General features: G+C 42.3%; 1 long non-coding RNA gene across 1 annotated transcript in view; it reads left to right on the forward strand.

The window, feature by feature from the left end:
• Nucleotides 1-16,373, forward strand: part of LOC134983295 (uncharacterized) — a 97,629-nt gene extending 81,256 nt beyond the window's left edge. The window contains exon 3 of the long non-coding RNA XR_010191620.1: nucleotides 16,187-16,373. This is a non-coding gene — a long non-coding RNA (uncharacterized LOC134983295). The remainder of the gene's footprint in view (nucleotides 1-16,186) is intronic.
• Nucleotides 16,374-16,600: the final 227 nt, after the last annotated feature.

Consider the following 16,600-nt stretch of genomic DNA (forward strand, 5'->3'; position numbering starts at 1 on the left):
TCCCTATATTCTATAACCTGAGGGCTCCGCGCGTCAGGATTATTAGATAATATACTGCTATCCCTATATTCTGTAACCTGAGGGCTCCGTGCGTCAGGATTATTAGATAATATACTGCTATCCCTATATTCTGTAACCTAAGGGCTCCGTGCGTCAGGATTATTAGATAATATACTGCTATCCCTATATTCTGTAACCTGAGGGCTCCGTGCGTCAGGATTATTAGATAATGTACTGCTATCCCTACATTCTGTAACCTGAGGGCTCCGTGCGTCAGGATTACTAGATAATATACTGCTATCCCTATATTCTGTAACCTGAGGGCTCCGTGCGTCAGGATTATTAGATAATATACTGCTATCCCTATATCCTGTAACCTGAGGGCTCCGTGCGTCAGGATTATTAGGTAATATACTGCTATCCCTATATTCTGTAACCTGAGGGCTCCGTGCGTCAGGATTATTAGATAATATACTGCTATCCCTATATTCTGTACCCTGAGGGGGCTCCGTGCGTCAGGATTATTAGGTAATATACTGCTATCCATATATTCTGTAACCTGAGGGCTCCGTGCGTCAGGATTATTAGATAATATACTGCTATTCCTATATTCTGTAACCTGAGGGGGCTCCGTGCGTCAGGATTATTAGATAATATACTGCTATCCCTATATTCTGTAACCTGAGGGCTCCGTGCGTCAGGATTATTAGATAATATACTGCTATCCCTATATTCTGTAACCTGAGGGCTCCGTGCGTCAGGATTATTAGATAATATACTGTTATCCCTATATTCTGTAACCTGAGGGCTCCGTGCGTCTGGATTATTAGGTAATATACTGCTATCCCTATATTCTGTAACCTGAGGGCTCTATGCGTCAGGATTATTAGATAATATACTGCTATCCCTGTATTCTGTAACCTGAGGGCTCCGTGCGTCAGGGTTATTAGATAATATAGTGCTATCCCTATATTCTGTACCCTGAGGGCTCCGTGCGTCAGGATTATTAGATAATATACTGCTATCCCTATATTCTGTAACCTGAGGGCTCCGTGCGTCAGGATTATTAGATAATATACTGCTATCCCTATATTCTGTAACCTGAGGGCTCCGTGCGTCAGGATTATTAGGTAATATACTGCTATCCCTATATTCTATAACCTGAGGGCTCCGTGCGTCATGATTATTAGGTAATATACTGCTATCCCTATATTCTGTAACTTGAGGGCTCCGTGCGTCAGGATTATTAGATAATATACTGCTATCCCTGTATTCTGTAACTTGAGGGCTCCGTGCGTCAGGATTATTAGATAATATACTGCTATCCCTGTATTCTGTAACCTGAGGGCTCCGTGCGTCAGGATTATTAGATAATATAGTGCTATCCCTATATTCTGTAACCTGAGGGCTCCGTGCGTCAGGGTTATTAGATAATATAGTGCTATCCCTATATTCTGTAACCTGAGGGCTCCGTGCGTCAGGGTTATTAGATAATATACTGCTATCCCTATATTCTGTAACCTGAGGGCTCCGTGCATCAGGATTATTAGATAATATACTGCTATCCCTATATTCTGTAACCTGAGGGCTCCGTGCGTCAGGATTATTAGATAATATAGTGCTATCCCTATATTCTGTAACCTGAGGGCTCCGTGCGTCAGGATTATTAGATAATATACTGCTATCCATATATTCTGTAACCTGAGGGCTCCGTGCGTCAGGATTATTAGATAATATAGTGCTATCCCTATATTCTGTAACCTGAGGGCTCCGTGCGTCAGGATTATTAGATAATATACTGCTATCCCTATATTCTGTACCCTGAGGGCTCCGTGCGTCAGGATTATTAGATAATATACTGCTATCCCTATATTCTGTAACCTGAGGGCTCCATGCATCAGGATTATTAGGTAATATACTGCTATCCCTATATTCTATACCCTGAGGGCTCCGTGCGTCAGGATTATTAGATAATATACTGCTATCCCTATATTCTGTAACCTGAGGGCTCCGTGCGTCAGGATTATTAGATAATATACTGCTATCCCTATATTCTGTAACCTGAGGGCTCTGTGCGTCAGGATTATTAGATAATATACTGCTATCCCTATATTCTGTAACCTGAGGGGGCTCAGTGCGTCAGGATTATTAGATAATATACTGCTATCCCTATATTCTGTAACCTGAGGGCTCCGTGCGTCAGGGTTATTAGATAATATACTGCTATCCCTGTATTCTGTAACCTGAGGGCTCCGTGCGTCAGGATTATTAGATAATATAGTGCTATCCCTATATTCTGTAACCTGAGGGCTCCGTGCGTCAGGATTATTAGATAATATAGTGCTATCCCTATATTCTGTAACCTGAGGGCTCCGTGCGTCAGGATTATTAGATAATATAGTGCTATCCCTGTATTCTGTAACCTGAGGGCTCCGTGCGTCAGGATTATTAGGTAATGTACTGCTATCCCTATATTCTGTAACCTCAGGGCTCCGTGCGTCAGGATTATTAGATAATATACTGCTATCCCATATATTCTGTAACCTGAGGGCTCCGTGCGTCAGGATTATTAGATAATATACTGCTATCCCTATATTCTGTAACCTGAGGGCTCCGTGCGTCAGGATTATTAGATAATATACTGCTATCCATATATTCTGTAACCTGAGGGCTCCGTGCATCAGGATTATTAGATAATATACTGCTATCCCTATATTCTGTAACCTGAGGGCTCCGTGCGTCAGGATTATTAGATAATATACTGCTATCCCTATATTCTGTAACCAGAGGGCTACGTGCGTCAGGATTATTAGATAATATACTGCTATCCCTATATTCTGTAACCTGAGGGCTCCGTGCGTCAGGATTATTAGATAATATACTGCTATCCCTATATTCTGTAACCTGAGGGCTCCGTGCGTCAGGATTATTAGATAATATACTGCTATCCCTATATTCTGTAACCTGAGGGCTCCGTGCGTCAGGATTATTAGATAATATACTGCTATCCCTATATTCTGTAACATGAGGGCTCCATGCATCAGGATTATTAGGTAATATACTGCTATCCCTATATTCTATACCCTGAGGGCTCCGTGCGTCAGGATTATTAGATAATATACTGCTATCCCTATATTCTGTAACCTGAGGGCTCCGTGCGTCAGGATTATTAGATAATATACTGCTATCCCTATATTCTGTAACCTGAGGGCTCTGTGCGTCAGGATTATTAGATAATATACTGCTATCCCTATATTCTGTAACCTGAGGGGGCTCAGTGCGTCAGGATTATTAGATAATATACTGCTATCCCTATATTCTGTAACCTGAGGGCTCCGTGCGTCAGGGTTATTAGATAATATACTGCTATCCCTGTATTCTGTAACCTGAGGGCTCCGTGCGTCAGGATTATTAGATAATATAGTGCTATCCCTATATTCTGTAACCTGAGGGCTCCGTGCGTCAGGATTATTAGATAATATACTGCTATCCCTATATCCTGTAACCTGAGGGCTCCGTGCGTCAGGATTATTAGAGAGTATACTGCTATCCCTATATTCTGTAACCTGAGGGCTCCGTGCGTCAGGATTATTAGATAATATACTGCTATCCCTATATTCTGTAACCTGAGGGCTCCGTGCGTCAGGATTATTAGATAATATAGTGCTATCCCTATATTCTGTAACCTGAGGGGGCTCCGTGCGTCAGGATTATTAGATAATATACTGCTATCCCTATATTCTGTAACCTGAGGGCTCTGTGCGTCAGGATTATTAGATAATATACTGCTATCCCTATATTCTGTAACCTGAGGGGGCTCAGTGCGTCAGGATTATTAGATAATATACTGCTATCCCTATATTCTGTAACCTGAGGGCTCCGTGCGTCAGGGTTATTAGATAATATACTGCTATCCCTGTATTCTGTAACCTGAGGGCTCCGTGCGTCAGGATTATTAGATAATATAGTGCTATCCCTATATTCTGTAACCTGAGGGCTCCGTGCGTCAGGATTATTAGATAATATACTGCTATCCCTATATTTTGTAACCTGAGGGCTCCGTGCGTCAGGATTATTAGATAATATACTGCTATCCCTATATTCTGTAACCTGAGGGCTCCGTGCGTCAGGATTATTAGATAATATACTGCTATCCCTATATCCTGTAACCTGAGGGCTCCGTGCGTCAGGATTATTAGGTAATATACTGCTATCCCTATATTCTGTAACCTGAGGGCTCTGTGCGTCAGGATTATTAGATAATATACTGCTATCCCTATATTCTGTAACCTGAGGGCTCCGTGCGTCAGGGTTATTAGATAATATACTGCTATCCCTATATTCTGTAATCTGAGGGCTCCGTGCGTCAGGGTTATTAGATAATATAGTGCTATCCCTGTATTCTGTAACCTGAGGGCTCCGTGCGTCAGGATTATTAGATAATATACTGCTATCCCTATATTCTGTAACCTGAGGGCTCTGTGCGTCAGGATTATTAGGTAATATAGTGCTATCCCTATATTCTATAACCTGAGGGCTCCGCGCGTCAGGATTATTAGATAATATACTGCTATCCCTATATTCTGTAACCTGAGGGCTCCGTGCGTCAGGATTATTAGATAATATACTGCTATCCCTATATTCTGTAACCTGAGGGCTCCGTGCGTCAGGATTATTAGATAATATACTGCTATCCCTATATTCTGTAACCTGAGGGCTCCGTGCGTCAGGATTATTAGATAATGTACTGCTATCCCTACATTCTGTAACCTGAGGGCTCCGTGCGTCAGGATTACTAGATAATATACTGCTATCCCTATATTCTGTAACCTGAGGGCTCCGTGCGTCAGGATTATTAGATAATATACTGCTATCCCTATATCCTGTAACCTGAGGGCTCCGTGCGTCAGGATTATTAGGTAATATACTGCTATCCCTATATTCTGTAACCTGAGGGCTCCGTGCGTCAAGATTATTAGATAATATACTGCTATCCCTATATTCTGTACCCTGAGGGGGCTCCGTGCGTCAGGATTATTAGGTAATATACTGCTATCCATATATTCTGTAACCTGAGGGCTCCGTGCGTCAGGATTATTAGATAATATACTGCTATTCCTATATTCTGTAACCTGAGGGGGCTCCGTGCGTCAGGATTATTAGATAATATACTGCTATCCCTATATTCTGTAACCTGAGGGCTCCGTGCGTCAGGATTATTAGATAATATACTGCTATCCCTATATTCTGTAACCTGAGGGCTCCGTGCGTCAGGATTATTAGATAATATACTGTTATCCCTATATTCTGTAACCTGAGGGCTCCGTGCGTCTGGATTATTAGGTAATATACTGCTATCCCTATATTCTGTAACCTGAGGGCTCTATGCGTCAGGATTATTAGATAATATACTGCTATCCCTGTATTCTGTAACCTGAGGGCTCCGTGCGTCAGGGTTATTAGATAATATAGTGCTATCCCTATATTCTGTACCCTGAGGGCTCCGTGCGTCAGGATTATTAGATAATATACTGCTATCCCTATATTCTGTAACCTGAGGGCTCCGTGCGTCAGGATTATTAGATAATATACTGCTATCCCTATATTCTGTAACCTGAGGGCTCCGTGCGTCAGGATTATTAGGTAATATACTGCTATCCCTATATTCTATAACCTGAGGGCTCCGTGCGTCATGATTATTAGGTAATATACTGCTATCCCTATATTCTGTAACTTGAGGGCTCCGTGCGTCAGGATTATTAGATAATATACTGCTATCCCTGTATTCTGTAACTTGAGGGCTCCGTGCGTCAGGATTATTAGATAATATACTGCTATCCCTGTATTCTGTAACCTGAGGGCTCCGTGCGTCAGGATTATTAGATAATATAGTGCTATCCCTATATTCTGTAACCTGAGGGCTCCGTGCGTCAGGGTTATTAGATAATATAGTGCTATCCCTATATTCTGTAACCTGAGGGCTCCGTGCGTCAGGGTTATTAGATAATATACTGCTATCCCTATATTCTGTAACCTGAGGGCTCCGTGCATCAGGATTATTAGATAATATACTGCTATCCCTATATTCTGTAACCTGAGGGCTCCGTGCGTCAGGATTATTAGATAATATACTGCTATCCATATATTCTGTAACCTGAGGGCTCCGTGCGTCAGGATTATTAGATAATATAGTGCTATCCCTATATTCTGTAACCTGAGGGCTCCGTGCGTCAGGATTATTAGATAATATACTGCTATCCCTATATTCTGTACCCTGAGGGCTCCGTGCGTCAGGATTATTAGATAATATACTGCTATCCCTATATTCTGTAACCTGAGGGCTCCATGCATCAGGATTATTAGGTAATATACTGCTATCCCTATATTCTATACCCTGAGGGCTCCGTGCGTCAGGATTATTAGATAATATACTGCTATCCCTATATTCTGTAACCTGAGGGCTCCGTGCGTCAGGATTATTAGATAATATACTGCTATCCCTATATTCTGTAACCTGAGGGCTCTGTGCGTCAGGATTATTAGATAATATACTGCTATCCCTATATTCTGTAACCTGAGGGGGCTCAGTGCGTCAGGATTATTAGATAATATACTGCTATCCCTATATTCTGTAACCTGAGGGCTCCGTGCGTCAGGGTTATTAGATAATATACTGCTATCCCTGTATTCTGTAACCTGAGGGCTCCGTGCGTCAGGATTATTAGATAATATAGTGCTATCCCTATATTCTGTAACCTGAGGGCTCCGTGCGTCAGGATTATTAGATAATATAGTGCTATCCCTATATTCTGTAACCTGAGGGCTCCGTGCGTCAGGATTATTAGATAATATAGTGCTATCCCTGTATTCTGTAACCTGAGGGCTCCGTGCGTCAGGATTATTAGGTAATGTACTGCTATCCCTATATTCTGTAACCTCAGGGCTCCGTGCGTCAGGATTATTAGATAATATACTGCTATCCCATATATTCTGTAACCTGAGGGCTCCGTGCGTCAGGATTATTAGATAATATACTGCTATCCCTATATTCTGTAACCTGAGGGCTCCGTGCGTCAGGATTATTAGATAATATACTGCTATCCATATATTCTGTAACCTGAGGGCTCCGTGCATCAGGATTATTAGATAATATACTGCTATCCCTATATTCTGTAACCTGAGGGCTCCGTGCGTCAGGATTATTAGATAATATACTGCTATCCCTATATTCTGTAACCAGAGGGCTACGTGCGTCAGGATTATTAGATAATATACTGCTATCCCTATATTCTGTAACCTGAGGGCTCCGTGCGTCAGGATTATTAGATAATATACTGCTATCCCTATATTCTGTAACCTGAGGGCTCCGTGCGTCAGGATTATTAGATAATATACTGCTATCCCTATATTCTGTAACCTGAGGGCTCCGTGCGTCAGGATTATTAGATAATATACTGCTATCCCTATATTCTGTAACATGAGGGCTCCATGCATCAGGATTATTAGGTAATATACTGCTATCCCTATATTCTATACCCTGAGGGCTCCGTGCGTCAGGATTATTAGATAATATACTGCTATCCCTATATTCTGTAACCTGAGGGCTCCGTGCGTCAGGATTATTAGATAATATACTGCTATCCCTATATTCTGTAACCTGAGGGCTCTGTGCGTCAGGATTATTAGATAATATACTGCTATCCCTATATTCTGTAACCTGAGGGGGCTCAGTGCGTCAGGATTATTAGATAATATACTGCTATCCCTATATTCTGTAACCTGAGGGCTCCGTGCGTCAGGGTTATTAGATAATATACTGCTATCCCTGTATTCTGTAACCTGAGGGCTCCGTGCGTCAGGATTATTAGATAATATAGTGCTATCCCTATATTCTGTAACCTGAGGGCTCCGTGCGTCAGGATTATTAGATAAAATAGTGCTATCCCTATATTCTGTAACCTGAGGGCTCCGTGCGTCAGGATTATTAGATAATATAGTGCTATCCCTGTATTCTGTAACCTGAGGGCTCCGTGCGTCAGGATTATTAGGTAATGTACTGCTATCCCTATATTCTGTAACCTCAGGGCTCCGTGCGTCAGGATTATTAGATAATATACTGCTATCCCATATATTCTGTAACCTGAGGGCTCCGTGCGTCAGGATTATTAGATAATATACTGCTATCCCTATATTCTGTAACCTGAGGGCTCCGTGCGTCAGGATTATTAGATAATATACTGCTATCCATATATTCTGTAACCTGAGGGCTCCGTGCATCAGGATTATTAGATAATATACTGCTATCCCTATATTCTGTAACCTGAGGGCTCCGTGCGTCAGGATTATTAGATAATATACTGCTATCCCTATATTCTGTAACCAGAGGGCTACGTGCGTCAGGATTATTAGATAATATACTGCTATCCCTATATTCTGTAACCTGAGGGCTCCGTGCGTCTGGATTATTAGATAATATACTGCTATCCCTATATTCTGTAACCAGAGGGCTACGTGCGTCAGGATTATTAGATAATATACTGCTATCCCTATATTCTGTAACCTGAGGGCTCCGTGCGTCAGGATTATTAGATAATATACTGCTATCCCTATATTCTGTAACCTGAGGGCTCCGTGCGTCAGGATTATTAGATAATATACTGCTATCCCTATATTCTGTAACCTGAGGGCTCCGTGCGTCAGGATTATTAGATAATATACTGCTATCCCTATATTCTGTAACATGAGGGCTCCATGCATCAGGATTATTAGGTAATATACTGCTATCCCTATATTCTATACCCTGAGGGCTCCGTGCGTCAGGATTATTAGATAATATACTGCTATCCCTATATTCTGTAACCTGAGGGCTCCGTGCGTCAGGATTATTAGATAATATACTGCTATCCCTATATTCTGTAACCTGAGGGCTCCGTGCGTCAGGATTATTAGATAATATACTGCTATCCCTATATTCTGTAACCAGAGGGCTACGTGCGTCAGGATTATTAGATAATATACTGCTATCCCTATATTCTGTAACCTGAGGGCTCCGTGCGTCAGGATTATTAGATAATATACTGCTATCCCTATATTCTGTAACCAGAGGGCTACGTGCGTCAGGATTATTAGATAATATACTGCTATCCCTATATTCTGTAACCTGAGGGCTCCGTGCGTCAGGATTATTAGATAATATACTGCTATCCCTATATTCTGTAACCTGAGGGCTCCGTGCGTCAGGATTATTAGATAATATACTGCTATCCCTATATTCTGTAACCTGAGGGCTCCGTGCGTCAGGATTATTAGATAATATACTGCTATCCCTATATTCTGTAACATGAGGGCTCCATGCATCAGGATTATTAGGTAATATACTGCTATCCCTATATTCTATACCCTGAGGGCTCCGTGCGTCAGGATTATTAGATAATATACTGCTATCCCTATATTCTGTAACCTGAGGGCTCCGTGCGTCAGGATTATTAGATAATATACTGCTATCCCTATATTCTGTAACCTGAGGGCTCTGTGCGTCAGGATTATTAGATAATATACTGCTATCCCTATATTCTGTAACCTGAGGGGGCTCAGTGCGTCAGGATTATTAGATAATATACTGCTATCCCTATATTCTGTAACCTGAGGGCTCCGTGCGTCAGGGTTATTAGATAATATACTGCTATCCCTGTATTCTGTAACCTGAGGGCTCCGTGCGTCAGGATTATTAGATAATATAGTGCTATCCCTATATTCTGTAACCTGAGGGCTCCGTGCGTCAGGATTATTAGATAATATAGTGCTATCCCTATATTCTGTAACCTGAGGGCTCCGTGCGTCAGGATTATTAGATAATATAGTGCTATCCCTGTATTCTGTAACCTGAGGGCTCCGTGCGTCAGGATTATTAGGTAATGTACTGCTATCCCTATATTCTGTAACCTCAGGGCTCCGTGCGTCAGGATTATTAGATAATATACTGCTATCCCATATATTCTGTAACCTGAGGGCTCCGTGCGTCAGGATTATTAGATAATATACTGCTATCCCTATATTCTGTAACCTGAGGGCTCCGTGCGTCAGGATTATTAGATAATATACTGCTATCCATATATTCTGTAACCTGAGGGCTCCGTGCATCAGGATTATTAGATAATATACTGCTATCCCTATATTCTGTAACCTGAGGGCTCCGTGCGTCAGGATTATTAGATAATATACTGCTATCCCTATATTCTGTAACCAGAGGGCTACGTGCGTCAGGATTATTAGATAATATACTGCTATCCCTATATTCTGTAACCTGAGGGCTCCGTGCGTCAGGATTATTAGATAATATACTGCTATCCCTATATTCTGTAACCTGAGGGCTCCGTGCGTCAGGATTATTAGATAATATACTGCTATCCCTATATTCTGTAACCTGAGGGCTCCGTGCGTCAGGATTATTAGATAATATACTGCTATCCCTATATTCTGTAACATGAGGGCTCCGTGCGTCAGGATTATTAGATAATATAGTGCTATCCCATATATTCTGTAACCTGAGGGCTCCGTGCGTCAGGATTATTAGATAGTATACTGCTATCCCTATATTCTGTAACCTGAGGGCTCCGTGCGTCAGGAATATTAGATAATATACTGCTATCCCTATATTCTGTAACCTGAGGGCTCCGTGCGTCAGGGTTATTAGATAATATACTGCTATCCCTATATTCTGTAACCTGAGGGCTCCGTGCGTCAGGATTATTAGATAATATACTGCTATCCCTATATTCTGTAACCTGAGGGCTCCGTGCGTCAGGATTATTAGATAATATACTGCTATCCCTATATTCTGTAACCTGAGGGGGCTCCGTGCGTCATGGTTATTAGATAATATAGTGCTATCCCTATATTCTGTAACCTGAGGGCTCCGTGCGTCAGGATTATTAGATAATATACTGCTATCCCTATATTCTGTAACCTGAGGGGGCTCCGTGCGTCAGGATTATTAGATAATATACTGCTATCCCTATATTCTGTAACATGAGGGCTCCGTGCGTCAGGATTATTAGATAATATAGTGCTATCCCATATATTCTGTAACCTGAGGGCTCCGTGCGTCAGGATTATTAGATAGTATACTGCTATCCCTATATTCTGTAACCTGAGGGCTCCGTGCGTCAGGAATATTAGATAATATACTGCTATCCCTATATTCTGTAACCTGAGGGCTCCGTGCGTCAGGGTTATTAGATAATATACTGCTATCCCTATATTCTGTAACCTGAGGGCTCCGTGCGTCAGGATTATTAGATAATATACTGCTATCCCTATATTCTCTAACCTGAGGGCTCCGTGCGTCAGGATTATTAGATAATATACTGCTATCCCTATATTCTGTAACCTGAGGGGGCTCCGTGCGTCATGGTTATTAGATAATATAGTGCTATCCCTATATTCTGTAACCTGAGGGCTCCGTGCGTCAGGATTATTAGATAATATACTGCTATCCCTATATTCTGTAACCTGAGGGGGCTCCGTGCGTCAGGATTATTAGATAATATACTGCTATCCCTATATTCTGTAACCTGAGGGCTCCGTGCGTCAGGGTTATTAGATAATATAGTGCTATCCCTATATTCTGTAACCTGAGGGCTCCGTGCGTCAGGATTATTAGATAATATACTGCTATCCCTATATTCTGTAACCTGAGGGCTCCGTGCGTCAGGATTATTAGATAATATACTGCTATCCCTATATTCTGTAACCTGAGGGCTCCGTGCGTCAGGATTATTAGATAATATACTGCTATCCCTATATCCTGTAACCTGAGGGCTCCGTGCGTCAGGATTATTAGGTGATATAGTGCTATCCCTATATTCTGTAACCTGAGGGCTCCGTGCGTCAGGATTATTAGATAATATACTGCTATCCCTATATTCTGTAACCTGAGGGCTCTGTGCGTCAGGATTATTAGGTAATATAGTGTTATCCCTATATTCTGTAACCTTAGGGCTCCGCGCGTCAGGATTATTAGATAATATACTGCTATCCCTATATTCTGTAACCTGAGGGCTCCGTGCGTCAGGATTATTAGATAATTTAGTGCTATCCCTATATTTTGTAACCTGAGGGCTCCGTGCGTCAGGATTATTAGATAATATACTGCTATCTATATATTCTGTAACCTGAGGGCTCCGTGCGTCAGGATTATTAGATAATATACTGCTATCCCTATATTCTGTAACCTGAGGGGTCTCCGTGCGTCAGGATTATTAGATAATATACTGCTATCCCTATATTCTGTAACCTGAGGGCTCCGTGCGTCAGGATTATTAGATAATATACTGCTATCCCTATATTCTGTAACCTGAGGGCTTCGTGCGTCAGGATTATTAGATAATATACTGCTATCCCTATATTCTGTACCCTGAGGGCTCCGTGCGTCAGGATTATTAGATAATATACTGCTATCCCTATATTCTGTACCCTGAGGGCTCCGTGCGTCAGGATTATTAGATAATATACTGCTATCCCTATATTCTGTAACCTGAGGGCTCCGTGCGTCAGGATTATTAGATAATATACTGCTATCCCTATATTCTGTAACCTGAGGGGGCTCCGTGCGTCAGGATTATTAGATAATATACTGCTATCCCTATATTCTGTACCCTGAGGGCTCCGTGCGTCAGGATTATTAGATAATATACTGCTATCCCTATATTCTGTAACCTGAGGGCTCCGTGCGTCAGGATTATTAGATAATATACTGCTATCCCTATATTCTGTAACCTGAGGGGGCTCCGTGCGTCAGGATTATTAGATAATATACTGCTATCCCTATATTCTGTACCCTGAGGGCTCCGTGCGTCAGGATTATTAGATAATATACTGCTATCCCTATATTCTGTAACCTGAGGGCTCCGTGCGTCAGGATTATTAGATAATATACTGCTATCCCTATATTCTGTAACCTGAGGGCTCCGTGCGTCAGGATTATTAGATAATATGCTGCTATCCCTATATTCTGTAACCTGAGGGGCTCCGTGCGTCAGGGTTATTAGATAATATACTGCTATCCCTGTATTCTGTAACCTGAGGGCTCCGTGCGTCAGGATTATTAGATAATATACTGCTATCCCTATATTCTGTAACCTGAGGGCTCCGTGCGTCAGGATTATTAGATAATATACTGCTATCCCTGTATTCTGTAACCTGAGGGCTCCGTGCGTCAGGATTTTTAGATAATATAGTGCTATCCCTATATTCTGTAACCTGAGGGCTCCGTGCGTCAGGATTATTAGATAATATACTGCTATCCCTATATTCTGTAACCTGAGGGGGCTCCGTGCGTCAGGATTATTAGATAATATACTGCTATCCCTATATTCTGTAACCAGAGGGCTCCGTGCGTCAGGATTATTAGATAATATACTGCTATCCCTGTATTCTGTAGCCTGAGGGCTCCGTGCGTCAGGATTATTAGATAGTATACTGCTATCCCTGTATTCTGTAACCTGAGGGCTCCGTGCTTCAGGATTATTAGGTAATATAGTGCTATCCCTATAGTCTGTAACCTGAGGGCTCCGCGCGTCAGGATTATTAGATAATATACTGCTATCCCTATATTCTGTAACCTGAGGGGGCTCCGTGCGTCAGGATAATTAGATAATATACTGCTATCCCTATATTCTGTAACTTGAGGGGGCTCCGCGCGTCAGGATTATTATGTAGTATAGTGCTATCCCTATATTCTGTACCCTGAGGGCTCTGTGCGTCAGGGTTATTAGATAATATACTACTATCCGTGTATTCTGTAATCTGAGGGCTCCGTGCGTCAGGATTATTAGATAATATACTGCTATCCCTATATTCTGTAACCTGAGGGCTCCGTGCGTCAGGATTATTAGGTAATATACTGCTATCCCTATATTCTGTAATCTGAGGGCTCCGTGCGTCAGGGTTATTAGATAATATAGTGCTATCCCTATATTCTGTAACCTGAGGGCTCCGTGCGTCAGGATTATTAGATAATATAGTGCTATCCCTATATTCTGTAACCTGAGGGGGCTCCGTGCGTCAGGATTATTATATAATATAGGTATTTCACAGGATATACGTATTCTGTATTTTTCTTTGTGTTTTTCAGTAACATTTTACCTCAGAAATCCTCCGTTTGTGCTGTCACACTGTACGGGGGGGTTTGAGTTAGGTGTTCTATCTCCTGACATTGTACTACGTCGCCCGTGGTTTACGCTTTCATATAATGTCAGCTACATGGGAAGATGGGTCTGGGACTGATTCCGCTGTGCACGGTTATGACGTCCCAGATGCATTAGAGGATAACATGGCTGCGGAACTGGTTAACAAAACTGAGCTCCAGTGCACGGAGGCGGGGTTATAGAGGAGGCGGGGTTATAGAGGAGGCGGCGCTGAGCATCTTGGGAACAGTCAAAACTTTTAGCCTGTTGGTGCCTCGGATCAGGATCCTACTCTACACCTCGATGTTATTCCCTGTGGAATCCAGTGTACCTTGCAGAAAGAGATTTAACAAAGGTAAGTTCTTACCATAAATCTCCTTTTTAATTACCTACCGGTAAATCCTTTTCTCGTAGTCCATAAGGGATATTGGGCGCCCGCCTCAGTGCGGTGACTTTTCTGCTGGTTCTCTTTTGTACGGTTACCTGTTCAGCTGTTACTGTTTGTTACCAGCCATTGCTGGTTGCTTTATGTTGTGGTGTGCTGGTGTAAATCTCACCACTCATTGTTGTGATCTTCCTTCTCTCAAGTATGTCCTTTCTTCTTCGGGCACTGTTTTCCCTATAACTGCCTGTGGGATGGGGCATAGAGGGTTGGAGCCAGCACAGCCAGTTTAAAGAAATTTAAAGTGCACCGGCTCCTTTGGACCCTGTCTATACCCCATCGTACTAGATTCTCCCAATATCCCTTATGGACTACAAGAAAAGGATTTACCGGTAGGTCATTAAAATCCATTTTTTTTGCAGGGGAAGCAGCCTGAGGTGTAATTTTATTATTACTATAAAGGGAAAGCAGAATGGGGTGTTCTGTTGTTATTAGTGTTATACAGGAGAAGCAGGTTTTTGTGTACGGTTGTTATTATTATACAGGAACAGCAGCTTGTGGTGTCCTGTTATTATTATTATACATCGGGAGTGGTGGGGATGTCCTACAATACAAGAGGAATGGTCTGAGGTGTCCTGCTTTTACAGACATCTGTTATTATTTTTATACTGGGGTGCAGCCTTTAGTGTTGTTGTTGTTGTTGTTGTTATTATTATTACTAATATTAATTTTATTATATGTAATTGTGGGGATTGAAAATATTGCTCAAATTCTAGTATATATTAAAGCAGAGACCATAATACCCCTGGCATGTGTAACAGATGATAATAGGAGCATTATGAAGCAAATGTGACATCACTTATATCTATAGTAATAATACAGGGACATGACTGGGGAGGTGAGGGGATCCGGAAATGTAACAGTGACATCACTTATATCTATAGTCATAGTAAACGGACATGACTGGGGAGGAGAGGGGGTCTAGGAGTGTCACTGTGACATCACTTAAATCTATGGTAAAAATACAATGACAAACTGTGGAGGTGAGGGGACCTGGGAGTGTCACAGTGACACCACTTATATATCTATAGTAATAATACAGGAACATGACTGGGGAGGTGAGGGGATCTGGGAGTGTCACAGTGACACCACCTATATCTATGGTAATAATACAGGGACATGACTGGGGAGGTAAGGGGGTCTGGGAGTGTCACTGTGACATCACTTATATCTATAGTAATAATACAGATACATAACTGGGGAGGTGAAGGGATCTGGGAGCTACACAGTGACATCACTTATATCTAAAGCAATAATAAAGGGGCATGACTGGGGAGGTGAGGGGATCTGGGAGCGTCACAGTGACATCACTTATATTTCTATTAATAATACAGGGACGTATTAATAATACTGGGGACGTGAGGGGATCTGGGAGCATCATAGTGATGTCATTTATATCTATAATAATAATACAGGGACATGACTGGGGAGGTGCGGGGATCTGGGAGAGTCACAGTGACATCTGTTATATCTGTAGTAATAATACAGGGACATGACTGGGGAGGTTTGGGGATCTGTGAGTATTTACAGTGATATTGATGTCTCACTAATTTCGCAGGATTACACAGTAGTAAGGAAGACATCCGGTGAGTGTGAGACACCCAGCAGCCGTCCCCGTGTGTCAGGAGGACTGAGCAGGACCCAGAGCCCCATCACGTTGCCACCACCTCACTGACTGATACATGAGAGGCACAGTGACCAGAAGATCCTGGAATTCACCAACAAGATCATTCAGCTGCTGACTGGAGAGGTAACTGCTGGGAATGGGACATTATACAGTAACACCAGGGGATGTGTCTGGGTGATGACTGGAGAGGTGACTGCTGGGAATGGGACATTATACAGTAACACCAGGGGACATGTCTGGGTGATGACTGGAGAGGTGACTGCCTGGAATGAGACATTATACAGTAACACCAGGGGATGTGTCTGGCTGATGACTGGAGAGGTGACTACTGGGAATGGGATATAT

This window comes from Pseudophryne corroboree (assembly GCF_028390025.1).
Source record: "Pseudophryne corroboree isolate aPseCor3 chromosome 3 unlocalized genomic scaffold, aPseCor3.hap2 SUPER_3_unloc_11, whole genome shotgun sequence".
In the NCBI taxonomy this organism is placed as follows: domain Eukaryota; kingdom Metazoa; phylum Chordata; class Amphibia; order Anura; family Myobatrachidae; genus Pseudophryne; species Pseudophryne corroboree.